General features: G+C 35.9%; 1 protein-coding gene across 33 annotated transcripts in view; it reads left to right on the top strand.

The window, feature by feature from the left end:
* The window catches only part of KCNB2 (potassium voltage-gated channel subfamily B member 2), a 330,276-nt gene that overhangs the window by 65,374 nt on the left and 249,794 nt on the right, over positions 1 to 15,108 (top strand). The gene's annotated exons all lie outside the window — the stretch shown is intronic.

Here is a 15,108-nt window from a genome sequence, read left to right as displayed (position 1 = left end):
ATTTGCACTTGTGTCTAATGGATTTTTCATTGCATTCTTAGTTCTTAAGATTTTGCTGTAGTAAGGAATATGCTGCTATGCTCAGCAGAACGATTTAAGTTATTGACAGGTTTGTTATATGCCTAATTGTAAAAAAAAAAAACAAAAAACAACTACTATATGGAAAACAATAATTCTTTACAATAATTTATTACACTCCAGTCTTTTTTTCTCTAATGATAAAATATGATATGAAATACTATCTTACAGATTTTGAGTCCTACTCTTGCTGTTTTGGACTAAAAGAAGTTTAGGTAGATGCCTGCAGAGTAAATCTATGATCTGAAAGGAAGTATAAATCAATTTTATGGTTAATATCTATTGTAATAGGCAGATGTCTCTCCATGAGAACATTCTTGTAAGGATACTTCCTAAGGTATCCAGTGCAGCCCAGCCCATTAATTGAAGCAACTATTGGCTTCAAATTAGCTCCTAGACAAAAACATTATGCTGGGTCTAGAAGTTTAGGGGTACGGTAGCAAAATCGTATGTAAGCCCTTGTCCCTGGGGGGGTTGGCAGAGTGTAGTGTGTATAGTTGAGGGGTGATTTAGGTACCCATTTCCAACAGTAATCCCTGTGAAGCTGGGAGCTGAGCCATCAGGAGATGGTTCACCAGATGCAAACTACCTTTTAAACAAGTGAAGGGCCTCTTACATGGCAGGCATCATATGCCTCCCTCAAACTATAGAGATTAAAACATTCTCTCTACTTCATAATAAAAACAATCATGGTCACCAAATGGCAGCTTGCTTTCTGGTAGTGATGCTCTCTCCCCTTATGATTGGAACAGTGCCAGTTTACAGACAGAGGCTGTTTGGGTCACAGTGCTGATATTTGATTCTCCACCACACTGGAAAACTCTCTTGTTCCTGCCTTCAGCACTGGTTTTGTGTTTTTATATTTAGTTACAACTGACCAGACCCAGAAACCATCTGTGGAATGGGAAACTACATCCTGGGCATACCCTAACCATGAAATTTGGGAAAAGCTGAATTATCAGACTTCAGAAACTTTCTGATTGCTCAGTCCAATGAGACTGAGGCATGGAATATATGTTTTACACTGCTTATTTTGACTGAACTTATTTTGGTTTTGGAGATTGTGAAGACATACCTTCAGTTGTACTGTATCTGAAAAAAAAAAAAAAAGGGAATCTTGAAAATAAAATATTTAGAACTAAATATTTATTCGTGTTGGAAGAGACTTTTAAAGACATCTAGTCCAACCCTTCTGCAATGAGCAGAACTCTTCAGCTAGATCAGATACAGGTGCCTCAGGATATTTATACATGTAAGAGTTAGACAAGAGTTTGTTTGGGGCAAGACAGTCCAACATTTTGGAAGCTCAAATCTCACCTGCAATCTAATTCAAACACTTTCTTGATGACCAGAAATGCACTCAGAAACATTTCTTAGTGCTACATGGTAGCTGTGTGATCTACATCACCACTGCTGTCCTAATATGCATCCAGAGAACTTTCCTCCTTAGTATATTTCCTGCCTGTCAAGGAAGACAGCATCCTCATTGTAATGGTGTCTTCATTCATTAGTTTGTCCTTTTGGAAATCCTTTTCTCCTGAAAACATCCTATCCAGCCAAATCTGTCCTCTACAAAGACATCTTAATCATACAACTTCTACTCTCTCTTTTTTTCTCTGAAAAGGGCATTAGATTACATTTGATCTTCTAAAGATAAAGTCTTTGGTGGTTACTGATATTGAGCTGTTATTGATAAATGTCTTTAAAGGTGGGAGTTCTTAAAAATGACTGTATGAAGAAAAATCTGCCAGAATGTGTCCTAGTAATTCATAGCTCTGCATTGGGATGTACTTGTCTTTACCACATGCAGTAGCAGAAGGACAAGATAAGTAGGAATAACTTCTAATCACAGTTATATAAACTGCATTATTTATCATTCTGTCAAACTTCTCCAAGCATAAATTTTCTAATGAAAACATGCCATACATTTTAAGCTCACTGGCTTGGAACTCCCCCATTTTGTCATATATTTCCTCAGAGTGCGGTGTACATTTCGCTGCTAAACCAGTGCACTCAAACCTTTTTATGCTTATAGTCGTTGGGAACTGGTGTTGGATAATGGACATTTCCACTGCCACCAGTTTGCAAATATGGAAAATGAAGAGTGACAACCTCAAACATGGAAAAGTAGCATTATTAAAGCAACAGTACACATGATCTCCAGTATCTTCATGTTGGCATTTCAAACTCATTTTTATGACCATTTCTGTAGCCTTCCTGCTATCTCTCTTTTCTATTCTCCTTTGGCTTCTCTCTTTTTATTTAAAGTCTGCTTAATCCTCTTTCTTCTCTTCCCCTGACTTTACTTTCTTTCTGTACATATTATCCATCCAATTTCTGTCTTCCTCTTAACTTCTGTTGACTGTAGTTTCTCTTTTATAAACAAAGAGGATTCACTTAACTCTGACTTTCTTAGGGACACACGTTTTCTGAAAGCACTTCCATGGTTTCTGGTATCTAAAGAGAGATATGGAGCCTAACTTTCCAGTGGTTAACCTGACCCTCTTGTTTAAGTAACTGGGAAAAATGATTTTAATCTATTTTACAGAAACCAGCAACACTGGAACTCTTCAGTAAATGCTTTCCATGGATCAGCACAGACTGTTATAACTGCAACAAAATATATGTATATATTTATTTTCTTCAAACTAGAATGCAATTTCTATTTCCATTGTCAGATTATACCTCAGGTCTTCACTTCTTTCAAATTTAATAATGTATTTTGCAAGTTTTCTGTACCACTTTTATTTCCCCTCAATGAATTGCCCGTGCAATTGCGCTGAAATCATGAAGGATAAATTTAGGTATATTAAACTATATTTCTATCAGGTTAGAAAAAAAGACTTCTCAAAAATTAACTTTATTAAAAAGGTACATTGTATAGTGCAAATAAGCTATACATACATATCTATTATTTTATAATGAAAGAAAACATTATCTTTAAAATGGTTACATTTTAAAATGATGCTCACATACCTGAACTTAAAAAAAATTTGAAAATATGTAGTCTTGTTTTAAATTAGTCAGTTCAAACAAATATAATTCAGGAAAGAAGAAATAGGCAAAAATAATGAAACTACTATAAGTACAGTACTGAGTATTTTATCTCTTCTTTAAGACTTGTTGAAGTCTTAAAGAATTGTCTCGAATTCCACAAACCCTGGCCATTCCTGTCCTAACTGAAGGATGGTACCTAAGCCAAAATCAGTCAGAGATTGTGTCTTGCTGCCTAAGATTAAGTTATGTAGACTTGTTAGATGGAGTAGATATGGGTATTTGCTTGAAATATATTTTATATTTCATATTTATTAGATATGAAACTATGAGCAGACTCTCATCAGTAATAGTCGATTTTATTCTATTTAAAGCATATTTAATTAAATATTTCATTTTTTACAAGCATCACCTGGAAATACAGTTAATATCTACCACTATGGTAGGTGACATACTTAGAACGTATTTTTTCATATGAATATGCTGGGGACAATAAACTATGTCTCATGGCCAAAAAGAAAAAGAGATTGTGAAAAACTTCTACAAATAAAAAGAAATATAAAGTCCATACCAAACATAAAAGGATGTAATATAATTTGTATATTGCTTGCATTTTCCTGCTTGTAAAATGTAGATTTTATAAAAATCAGCTAAAATATGTATATACATTTTTCCAATTAGCTGAAATTATGCCAAATTTACATTTCAATACAAATTCAAAAAAATCTATATTGTTTTTAACAAAAAAAAACTCCCTAAAAGCAAAAGAAAAATAGGCCCAACAAAAATTTGAGTGACAGAATTTGAGCGAAAACTGTATTACGCTTACCATTCAAGAAGTTTGCAGATGGTTTCTCTCTGAAGCAACACATATATAAAGAACACAAAGTTATGACTGTTTGAATCCTTATATGATGTTTAGATCAGTTAGTTCTTGTGGCAGGTGAGGCCACCAGTTGTGTCATCTGGCTGCTCACTTTGTGTGAGGAGATGCTTATTTAAAAGAGGTAGGTATGCATTGCTCAGTGTGGGAGGAGCATTGGTACTCATCAAGGGATCCTTGAAGCTCTCTGTTTTAATACCTCTAATCCAACCCCATTTCAATTCTGGCTGTAAATGCACCTTCCATACAAGAACTTTTTTTCTAATGCAATATCTTAGTTTCAGTTTGTCAGGTAGTCACAGGAGGGTACTTGTTTACCTATTTGCAGTGAACTAATTGCCTTTAATGGAAAATCTAAACATCACTGAAGAGGAAAACTGCCAACTTATGAAATTCACTTTACTAATAAATGTTTCAAAAATTAGAATTACCATATAAAAGTAGCGGACTGTGATCGATTCCTAATGTAATATGGAACAGTGTAAGAATTGCATATGCTTTCTCATTGAAATATAAATCTTACTTTGTCTTCTGCACTTTATTTTTAAAGTGCCACATTATTGCTCAGTTCATTTGAACTAATTCTCAGAAGACTCCTTGGCCCCATCTGCATTAGACTGAAAACAAGATTACACAGTTCCCTGAAGCTGGAATAGTTACAGTGGTCAGCATTTTGATAAAGAACAAAATTTCCTTGTACTACCACATATCAATTACATTGTCTTATCACATATACTAGAATACATAATTGTGCAGTCTGGGGAAAATAGCTCATCTACTTCAAGCTCTATCACAAATTTAAGTTCTGTGCAATTTCATGTTCTTTCAGAATCCATAAGCCTTGCTGATTCTCAAAGAAGGGATAGACTTGTGGTTCAAAGAGTGACATTTTCAAGCTTTTCTATCATTTTGATAACGTAGAAGCTGGACGGTAAAAAAACCTTTAGAATAAAATACTTATTCTAAATTTAAATAAAGATTTATTTAAATTTATTTTTAGATGAAGAAATTTAGAGAAGTCTTCTAAATTGACATTGGGAAAGGATGACTAGGGCTTTTCATTCTGCAGCTCATCTTTGCCCAGCCTGCTGAAACCCACCAAGCGTTGTCGCTCAGTCATGCTAGTACTGGCTTTGACCAGATTGCTTAGTGACTTGAGGAGACAGATGAAGCTTCCTAACTTTTCAACAGTCAAGCAACGTGGACATTTCTCCCTGAAAAAGATGTCTAGCATCACTATGTAATTCTATTTATCTGTCTCTTTGGAGATGAAGTCTCTATCTCAGTAAATAGAAAGTAGATATGAACATAAAAATAGTCTTAAGTGCCTGTTGAGGCTTTACAGCACCACATGATTATCTTTAAAAACATGGAACCAAGAAAGAATAGTCTTGACAGACTTTGTGAACTTACTAGTGCAGTTTGAGTTGTTTTCCAGTGCTGCTGTACAGTGCTTGAAGCATGAAATGTTTTGTGTTCATGGGCTGTTGTTACAGCAGATAACTAGATATTACAGTGCATTGTTTTATTAATGTGGACATGGCTGGAATTTTGTGGCTTGTCAGCTAGAAAACCTAATTTTCTCAAAATAAAAAAGTCATGTCACCATGAAATTTTCTTGGAGCAAACTTCAAAGTTAATAATGTTTTAAAAAGGGATTTTCACTAAATTCAGTCATCTGACATTTATTATTCCCAATTATTCCCACCATATCATTCACCAGGGGAACAGTTTCCACCTTTAAACCTGTTAATTTTCTTGCCTCTATTTTTCTTTAGTATAGTCCTGTTTTCATAGTTGGGGATGTATCTGTAATTCCCAAATTAAATTTATTCACAATTTAGGGATGATAATTTCCTCTTGGTCAACACCATCTTCTGTTTAAAGCTGTCATTCCTTCCATCATTCTCTCTCTATAATAAGATTTACTTGGAAAAGGACAATATAGCCCTTTACAACCATGATTTTGTCAGACTCAGCAAATCAAACCATTCATTTTCTTTCCAAAAATTCCAATAGCCTCTTGAGACCTGCTCCTGTTTGTCCCTACAGTTTCCAGATTGGCAGGTTATTGGCAGGGTTTATCTCCTGTGAGTTTTAAAACAGGCAGCTATGCAAGTAGCAGCACGTTCAAGAATTCCAAGTGAACGTTAGGACAATTTCTGAACATTTAATGGGACTAATGAACTCATTGCACCATTTCTGTTGTCCTGAGAGTGTAGTCATGCTTTTGACTACTCAGACTAGGAGTGTTTCAAAGGTGTCTCCCTAGTCTCCCTCTCTCTCTTTTCCTGATGGTCAAATTGATGGTCAGTTGTTCTAACATAACTCTGGAAGCAGGGATTTACAAATCAAATAGGAGGGCTGAGAACTACTGGGACCCATGCTTCAAGGATATTTAAGCCCCAAATTCCTAGATACCACTCTGAAACAAAAAGCAAGGAAGAGACAGTATAGCATGATGAAGGAAAACCTCCAGGATACAACTATCAGCTAGAGGAGTGCCTAGGCTGCATACATGTAGAAATAAATACTGCAACATGTTTTAATTACTTTGTCATATGAATATCAAAAACATTCTTTCAAATTTAAAAGCCAGTAAGTGCTACATTACAAATAAGCCCTGCTCAAATGAATGGTATTAGGTGCTTTAATATTTTTTACCCACTTTTAAGAATTCAGTTTTTAAAACTGACAGTAAAGGATTAGGAAGAGTACCCGTGAAAAGTTTACTTTCTTGTCTCAGAAGTGACACAAGTTAAGGGGGAGGTTGGTATGGAACCAGCAGCGCTCCATGAGTCATGTGTCAGCTAGTGATAATGTATACAGAGAAAAGCAGAAAAACACAGCAAAGTACACCATATCAGACAAAACTATCAGATACTATGACAGCATCAAAAGCAGATTAGCAGTGGTAAAGTCAAAGGAAAGAACTTACATATGCCATCTACTGAGTACAGAGCTGAGATTCATAGATTCACTTTATAAACATTAAAAAAAGTGAGTAACAGGATAAAGGGAGCTAGGAGGGTATCTTCATATGGTGGTGCTGTGAGGAAGGGAGAGCAGAGAGGATTTAAGAAAGTATGAAAATCCTATTTAAATGTTTTCTTTCTTGAAGGCAGGTTTTGCTTTAATGAGATTAATTATAAACTGAAGATGAGAAAACACAGGTCATGCTCAGTGACAAAGTACATCAGGTACTCAGCACTTTAAAAGGTGAAACAATTTGGAAGGCTCACAATTAGATTTTAATCAGAAATACTGTCTAAATAAATCCAGTTTAATACACCCTAGCTAATTTGCTCATTTATTTTCAATTTTTTCCTCTTCTAATGATTTAATTTCTGCTCTCTGGATTTGAGATACTGCACTGGATTTCAAAACAAGAAGCAAGATAATTATTACTAAAATTACGTAGAATGTATATGAAGATAAAACCCATATTAAGTTCAAGCTTATTTTTTGAACTGTGCTATCTTCTCAATGAATATGTGACTTACATGAAAATACAGAGGGTTTTTAATATAGAATTTAATTATCACTTCATTTAATTAAACTGTAATAGTTTATGTCACATTGCAAACAGTGTGTTACACTCTTGCTTATTGGATACATATTTATTTTTACTTAGGGAAAATTCCAATAACTATGAATGCAAGTGAATTAAATGGGATGACAGTGTGAAATATGTCATCCAGTGTATTCAATGCATTAGTATGTATTCTAAAGAATTCTAACATTTTTACAGAACTCCTTCAATACAGATCATTATGAATCACCCCATCAGTTATTGGCAGACCAGAAGATATCTTTTAATAAAAATTCAAAATCCTTCATTTCTTCTTGAGTGTGATTTCTGGCATTTATTAGAACATCAAAATTGTTCCAGTAATACAATGGCTGTTCCAGTGTTTGAGTAACTGATTCAGCACCAAGAACATTAGCACGCTCTGCAACTGCCCTGGGAAAGCAGGATGGCATTGAGCCACTCCTTTCCTAGCACAGGATTCTCAAATACTGGCTACATAAAAACATGTCCACTGTATTTTTGCAGTTTCACCAACCCAGAAAAACATAAAAGGATGCCCTCAATAGAAATGGAAACTGTATCTTTGATTTTAAAACTAAAGAGATTAAAGCAACTAGGACTCATTCTTCAATTCTGTAGCTATTAGTACTTGACAAAGAGTTAGGGGGTTTTTTTCTAAAAGTCTACATTCATTGCTAAAAAAGCTGCTATGAATTTCTTTTCCTTTTATATTTAATCAGCTTGTATGGTTTCCCTGAGTATATTATATTTACCCTCAGAGAGATTCTGTATTTTTATTCAGGAATTAAAGGCAGCAATCAGCATAGTTTATATGACTTCTTTCCAAATTTGCTTAGTTTCATATAAGAAATCTATATGTCAAAATATATGTTTACATTAATCTGTATGAAATATGATGTGAAAACAGACTTTCAGAAAAGCTTCAGTTATACTTTGTCTCAGGACCAAGAAGAAGGTTAATTAACTATTTCTAATATTATTAGCTATTATATTTTCTGTCACCAAAACCTACAGATTTATAAAGGTAAAAATGTGTATTAACATTAAGTAATTATTTAGTAATTATGTATTAAAACTTCAGGTTCTGCCAATGGTCGCTTTTTAGTTGCTGGAAAATAGTAGATCCTGTTAACAGAGCATCCTAATAGTCATTTTCACTGAAATGACACTGGATTTTTAGGTACTGAAATAACTGTAAAATCTCTCATTTTGTCAGAAACTCCATGGAATGACATGCAAATCACAGAAAATTAGTAGAGTGTTAATTTTCTGTCTTTCATAAGTACATAGAGCACCTCAGGTTATATGTATAATACTAGATATTTATAAAATGAGAAGAGAAAGTCCAGACCTTATATCAGGGAAGACAGGAAGAAAAGAAAGAGAGAGAGGAGGGGCTGAGAGGCCAGGGGAGAGTGAGACTGGCAGAAGGCTAGAAGGAGAGGGAGGCAGGCCAGGGGGAAGAAAGGAGAATTCTTGGCCCCTTCTGCTTCTGCAGTGTCTCTTCCTCTTTGGCAATGAATGAACTGATTTGTATATACTTATCAGTTTTTATAAGTAGCCCAGCAATCCAGACTTTTATGGTATTTACTTTATTTCCTATTAGTACATTTCATGGATCCCCACATGAGTAAATGGTAGAATGGTTTGGATTGGAAGGGGCCTTAAAGGTCATCTAGTTCCAACTCCCCTGCCGTGGGCAGGGACACCTTCCAATAGACCAGGCTGCTCAAGGCATCATAAATACTCCATTTAAAATCAGCTTTGTAACTGTCTTAGACACTCTGAAATGCTTTACTTCTCAGCTTTTCCCACTGCATTGAACTTCCAGGAGTGTGTTTGGAGTGGCCATAGTGATTGCATTATTTAAACAGAGCAACAAATAGGGTGACAGCCATATACCAGTCAGTTGTGTTGCACAGGAAGTCACAAGACACCAGTATGTTTACATCTGGTTACAGGCACTACCACATCTGTTAGTGTGACTCATTCTGTTTAGTGAAGGTCATAAACCCTTTGAAAGAGAATTTTTTCCCTAAAAAAATATTGTTAAAACTAAACCAAGATAATTGGTCACTCCAGCAGAGAATGTCTTGCGGCAAAAAATGAAAATACGAGTGAGAGCTGCTGAAAAAATATCATGTTAGAGAGATTTGTAAGATGTTTGTGTCTAAAAGTGTTTCAGATATACAAGCTGAAAGTCTGAAAATTCTGCATGTCTTTCAACTGGGTCATAATAACTGAGTTATCAGATGGTGGAAAAATGGGCTCTAGGACTCCTCCATCAGACCTATGTCATGCCTTGCCTCTGTCAGAAGCTGCCTATCAGACTTGAAATACTGTCTGCATCTGTCACCTCCATATACCCTATTGAAGCTGAATGAGGATCTCTGTGATTTAAATATTTACATTGGGTCTGTTTTAATGTTTATAATGTTAGTAGAAACTTTATTACATGGATTGTGTCAGGACTGTAAATATTAGCTTGGATATTAATAATAGTCTTACAAACACAGTAAACTGACTTTGTTTACTTCCCTATTCAGTTTAAATTAAAAATTGTGTTGTTGGAAACAATACAACAAGAAGCAAATCCCAGCTGATGAAGTGTTCAGTGTTTCAGTTTCTTTCTGCATTTCCCTAATGACAGAAAAGAAAACCTGATATGCAATTGCACAAAACCATCAGTCTGCTTATACCACTTACACTGAACTGATGACAAAAAATTATCAACTTTAAAGCAATAAAGCTAATGAACCTCAGTTCAGTGGAATGTCTTATTAGTGAAAGCAGCATAATCATTATAGGGTGTGCTTCAGGATTCAACAAACTGAAGGAAAAAGAGGAACTAGACCAATGTAATTAGAAAGTAATAACAGTTATAGAAGAAAATAACCTGTTAGGCAGTCCAGTTTCAAGAGTAAAACTTTGATTGTTGTGGAATATCCACTTAGAAAGACCAATATAACATGACAGTCCCTTGGAGTTCCTTACAGATAGATCCACAACCAAATGGATTTAATAAATTCTCTCAATACTATTTGCCCTAGCTAATGGGCTCAGTGTTTCCATTTAAAATCCACCTTAAACATCTTGATTTTGTTCAATATTAAATCAATTCATTAATTTTGTGGTTGTTACTTGTTCAGGAGAGAAACAAAGCTGGATCTGTCACAGTTGGTGACTGAAATTCTCACCAGATAATGTGAACTATATTCACCATTTTTTTAAAAAAAAAAAAAGTATTTGCATATGTGTTTTGACCAGAGATTAAAATGTTCCAAGATTTAGCATCAAGAGTAAAATATTTATACATATGCATTTACAGATTTATATATAGCTACATATGTTGCTTTAAAAAATGGGGCCAAGATGTGTAGTAAGTTATACAGCTGTATATATCTGATAGTAAACAGCTCCAAACTGTGTGATGAAATCTTCCATGAAAAAAAAGGCTATTCTTAAAGTTCTTCAGAAAGGTAGAAGAAAATCTTAGACAAGCCAAATATACAATCCAGATGGACAAGTATTTAATTTTTTAAGAAGAAGGCAGTAGAAAACTGCAGCTAAAATGTTGCTATGACTTGACAGCCCAAGAGCTGATCAAGGCCTGTAGCCAAGGACTGCACTGAGAAATTTCACATCAGTGATGTTGCTGTGCATTAGGGAAGATGGTAGCACAGTATGTGAGGGAAAAAAAAAACCAAAAAAAACAAACCAACAAAAAAACCAAGACTAAATGCAGTAATTCTATGCTGAATTGTGAATTGATTGGGTTAGGCTACTGAAGAGTAGGTGCTTGAGCACAGGAGAACCTGGAACCAGACAATTCAAGTACAGCCATTGTAGGCAATATTCAATTATAGTGCAAGCACATTCCACAAGCAATTGCTAGAATCCAGCTGTTATAATCATGGCTTCCTGGCCCTATGCACAGCACAAACCCACAGATCTCACTTCACCTGCATTACAATCCAGGTCAAAAGTAGGATATAACAGGTAGTAGGAGTAAAGAGACAATATAGCTAATCTGCACCTTTGTGGGTTAGTGATTTTTACTGGCCTCTGCCATAGCAGTATTTTCAGATTATAGTCTAAAAACATATTTTTAAAATATATTGGCATCTTTATAGATTTCTTTTTTAGGTCACTAATTACAGATCTTAGCAGTAACAGAAAATTCCTTACCTAGTTTGTGCACTGTGTGCAGTATAGCAATAGAAAATAGGCAAAGTTTTACTAGCTTATTCTATCTAAAACTGTTTCTTCTATCTACAACATTTTTTCTATCTAAACAATTTTTTTCTATCTAAAAATTGTTATATTTTTGTTTTCAAGCTAAAACCACAATACATTTTTGCACAGGGCATTATATACCCATGGCTGGTTCAGGTTGGTGAAACTGAAAGTCCTGTGTCTCCAACTTTCCTCCAAACCAGCAAGAAGTATCCAACTTTTCCATGGATATCCTGGACAGTGCATTAAAACCTAAACTCTTCCAAATATCAGAACTTTTAACAAAAACACTCAGGATAGAAAAATGGATCTTTTGGTTTGGACACCTGCCTGCCATTGACAGGATTTGAGTTCAGTCATCTGCTCTTCCAGTGACTCCCTAGGGTGACAAACACAAGCTATTAGCATGTCCAAGCCATGAAGGCTTTTAAGACTGTCCATATTTTCTCTGGCTGTGACACTGGCAAATGCCCAGATCCACCAAGACACCTGGACCTGAAATCTTTAACCCTGAGGGAGTTGTAAATCTCTTTCATCTGTGTTTGAAGTCCCTAGCTGGCTGATCTTACTGCATAATTCTTCCAAGGGTATGTTGTGACTCTTGGATACATAATATTTTTGGTTGGTAGCTCTTAGAATCAGGAATATTATCTCCCTTGAGTACATAAGCCTGTCAAATAGACACAGAGTCAGATTTACCAAAAATAAGTGGTTTCAGAAGATTTTGCAAGCATTATTTTCATTCCCCACTCTTTTAACTGTGCCATGCTGGCCTGAGAGAAATTTCCACTTCCTCCATGAGAAAGGATTCATGTAGGGATTCATGTAATCCATGTAAGTATTCATTAAAATCAATGGCATCTCTGGAGAGACTTATTCATCTAACGTATGTTCCCCATCGCACATGCTTGTTCACATGTACAGGAGAATCTGTTCCATGATCTTACCAGGCACTGAGGTATCACTAACTAGTGGGTAGTTTCCAGGGCCATCCTTTCCACCTTTTTAAAAAATGGGCTTGTTTCCCTTTTCCCAGTCACTGAGGACTTTGCCTGACAGCCATGACTTTTCAAATATCCTTGGGAATGGCTTGGTAACATCGACCGATTCTCTCAGGACTCTGGGGTGCAGCTCATCAGGTCCCATGGCATGAGATATACTTTGATTCATCAGGTGGTCTTGAACCTAGTCTTGTCCTAAAATAACAGAGACTTCATTGTCCTTGCTGCTGCCTTAGGGTTCAGGGTCTTGAAATGCAGGAAGAGAAATTGCCATTGAAAACAGGTGAAAAACTTGTTGGGCTCCTTAGCTTCTCTCCATGTTGGTTGTCACAATTTCTGTCTTATTGTTTTCTTTAATCTTCACTTTCTGGTCAATGTACCTGTAAGAACCTTTATTATTTTTTGCATCCCTTGAAAAATTCAGCTCATGACTTAAAAGCAATATAAAGTTTGAAGCCCAAATCCATGAAGACACTTCGTACTCAGCATCACACTGTCTTCAAAGTGAGATGGAGTTAGGAATGGACTTAGGTTTTTAATATTTGGTAGAGCTAGGTCTTTGTCTCATACATTATTCAGTCAACATAATAAAGAATAAGCCACAGAACTTTAGCTATTAACTTTTCTTAATTTTTGTGTATTGTCTGGAAAAGAGCACTTGAAATGCATATTCAAAACACATTCTTAGTGCCTTTTTTTCCAGGTTTTTTATTCTGCATTTCAAAGTAGTTGAGAATTTAGTTTAATGTTACCATGTTTTTCCCATGAGCTAGACTAAGTAATTCTGGCAATTTAAATCTTGATTCTGAGGTATTGATGTGGGCAAATATAACATTCATTATACTTTCTGCAGTAACTTGGAAGTAGCTCCAGCCATTAAATCTTGTATAATTGAAAATTTGAATACAACCTAGGATACCATGGCTTCTCATCTTTTGTGCATGTTCTATGATTTAGAACAGAATGTCCCCATCCAGCACTATCACTGGAGATATTCAAGAACCATCTGGATACAATCCTGTGCCCTGTGCTCTAGGATGACCCTAGAGCAGAGAGGTTGGACCAGGTGACCTTCTGTGGTCCCTTCCAATCTTATTCATCCTGTGACTCTGATTATTGAGACTGAACTCATGTAGACTTTGGTTGGAAAAACACCAACTATAATTTGCAACCAGGATGAGCAAGTATTTATGCTATCTGCTGGCATGTTTAGGGAACTGTCATGAACAGCTGTATTAGTGCAACAGAAAATGTTTGTAGTGGCAGTGACTACAAAATCTTGAATCTCCCCATGGTCACCAACTGTCCCTTTACCCACCATCACAAAACCATCTGGTCTCTTATGATTTGGGCTGAAAATACCTACATGCATTTCTTACGGGGTCATACAAGAAGTATCATGTAAGTGCTGCTTTTTTTCTCCATATATTCTAAAAAAGTATTTTGTTTTTTATTTTTTTTCCCCTCAATTTGACTTTCTAGCATAAAGCAAAAAGTAACAAAACTTCTGAATAATGCTTTGATGTTCAGTATTATGACCCAGGATAAACAAAGTGAAGAACTAGAAGCCATTTGAAAAATTGAGCTTAAAAAAGGAGTAAAAATTAATAAAAATATGTATTGGACTAACAGTGCATGGGTACTCAAAACATGGCACTAGCAATATAAAAGTACGTTCATGATGTTGAGGAAACAAAACAGTCAGGTTCTGGGACAGGATCTTTGGAGAGACAGTAGAATTTCCTGGATGGTTGGTCTGGTTCCGATTGCGCACGGATCCCTCTCTTTGGCCGGAACGTCTGGTGATACAGACACTGCTGTTACAGGGTGTGATGTACCCAGCTAACAGATAAGCTTTCTGGCTTTGCTGCACTCCACAGTGTCTAACACAGCCCAGAGTGTTTCTCTGGTTTGCTATCTTTGCAGCCCTGCTAGCGGTGCCAAAGCCCTGCCATGCAGATAACTGACTGGCAGTGAATTCCATAGGTACGAGGAGCTCTAGACCATCACACCCTGACCTTCCTCTCCTCTATGGGAAAGACACTACTGTTGTAGCTGCAGGTACTTGAGCAGCCTGCAGAGGACTTCTGGTCACTGTTTTTCTATCAGCTGCCCTCCAAAGATACACCTCCGTCTCACAACTACGATTGTGAGATTTCATGCCAATACTTACAGAGAAAATTTGCATCAGAAAAGACAAAAATATCAAGGTGCTGTGAGACAAAAACTCTTTGATGTTGTGGTTTTCATTCAGCAAATAAAACACACCTCAGAATTTCAGTTCCTTCAATCTATATCACGTCAGTGTTGAAATACAAGAAATAATCAATTCAAGTGTGGAGAGTAGTCCCACCTCAAAATGG

Source organism: Cyanistes caeruleus, chromosome 1 (genome assembly GCF_971803275.1).
Source record: "Cyanistes caeruleus chromosome 1, bCyaCae1.hap1.1, whole genome shotgun sequence".
NCBI classification, from domain to species: Eukaryota; Metazoa; Chordata; class Aves; order Passeriformes; family Paridae; genus Cyanistes; species Cyanistes caeruleus.
The sequence above is the reverse complement of the archived record's forward strand: the minus strand, read 5'-3'. Positions and strand labels throughout refer to the sequence as shown.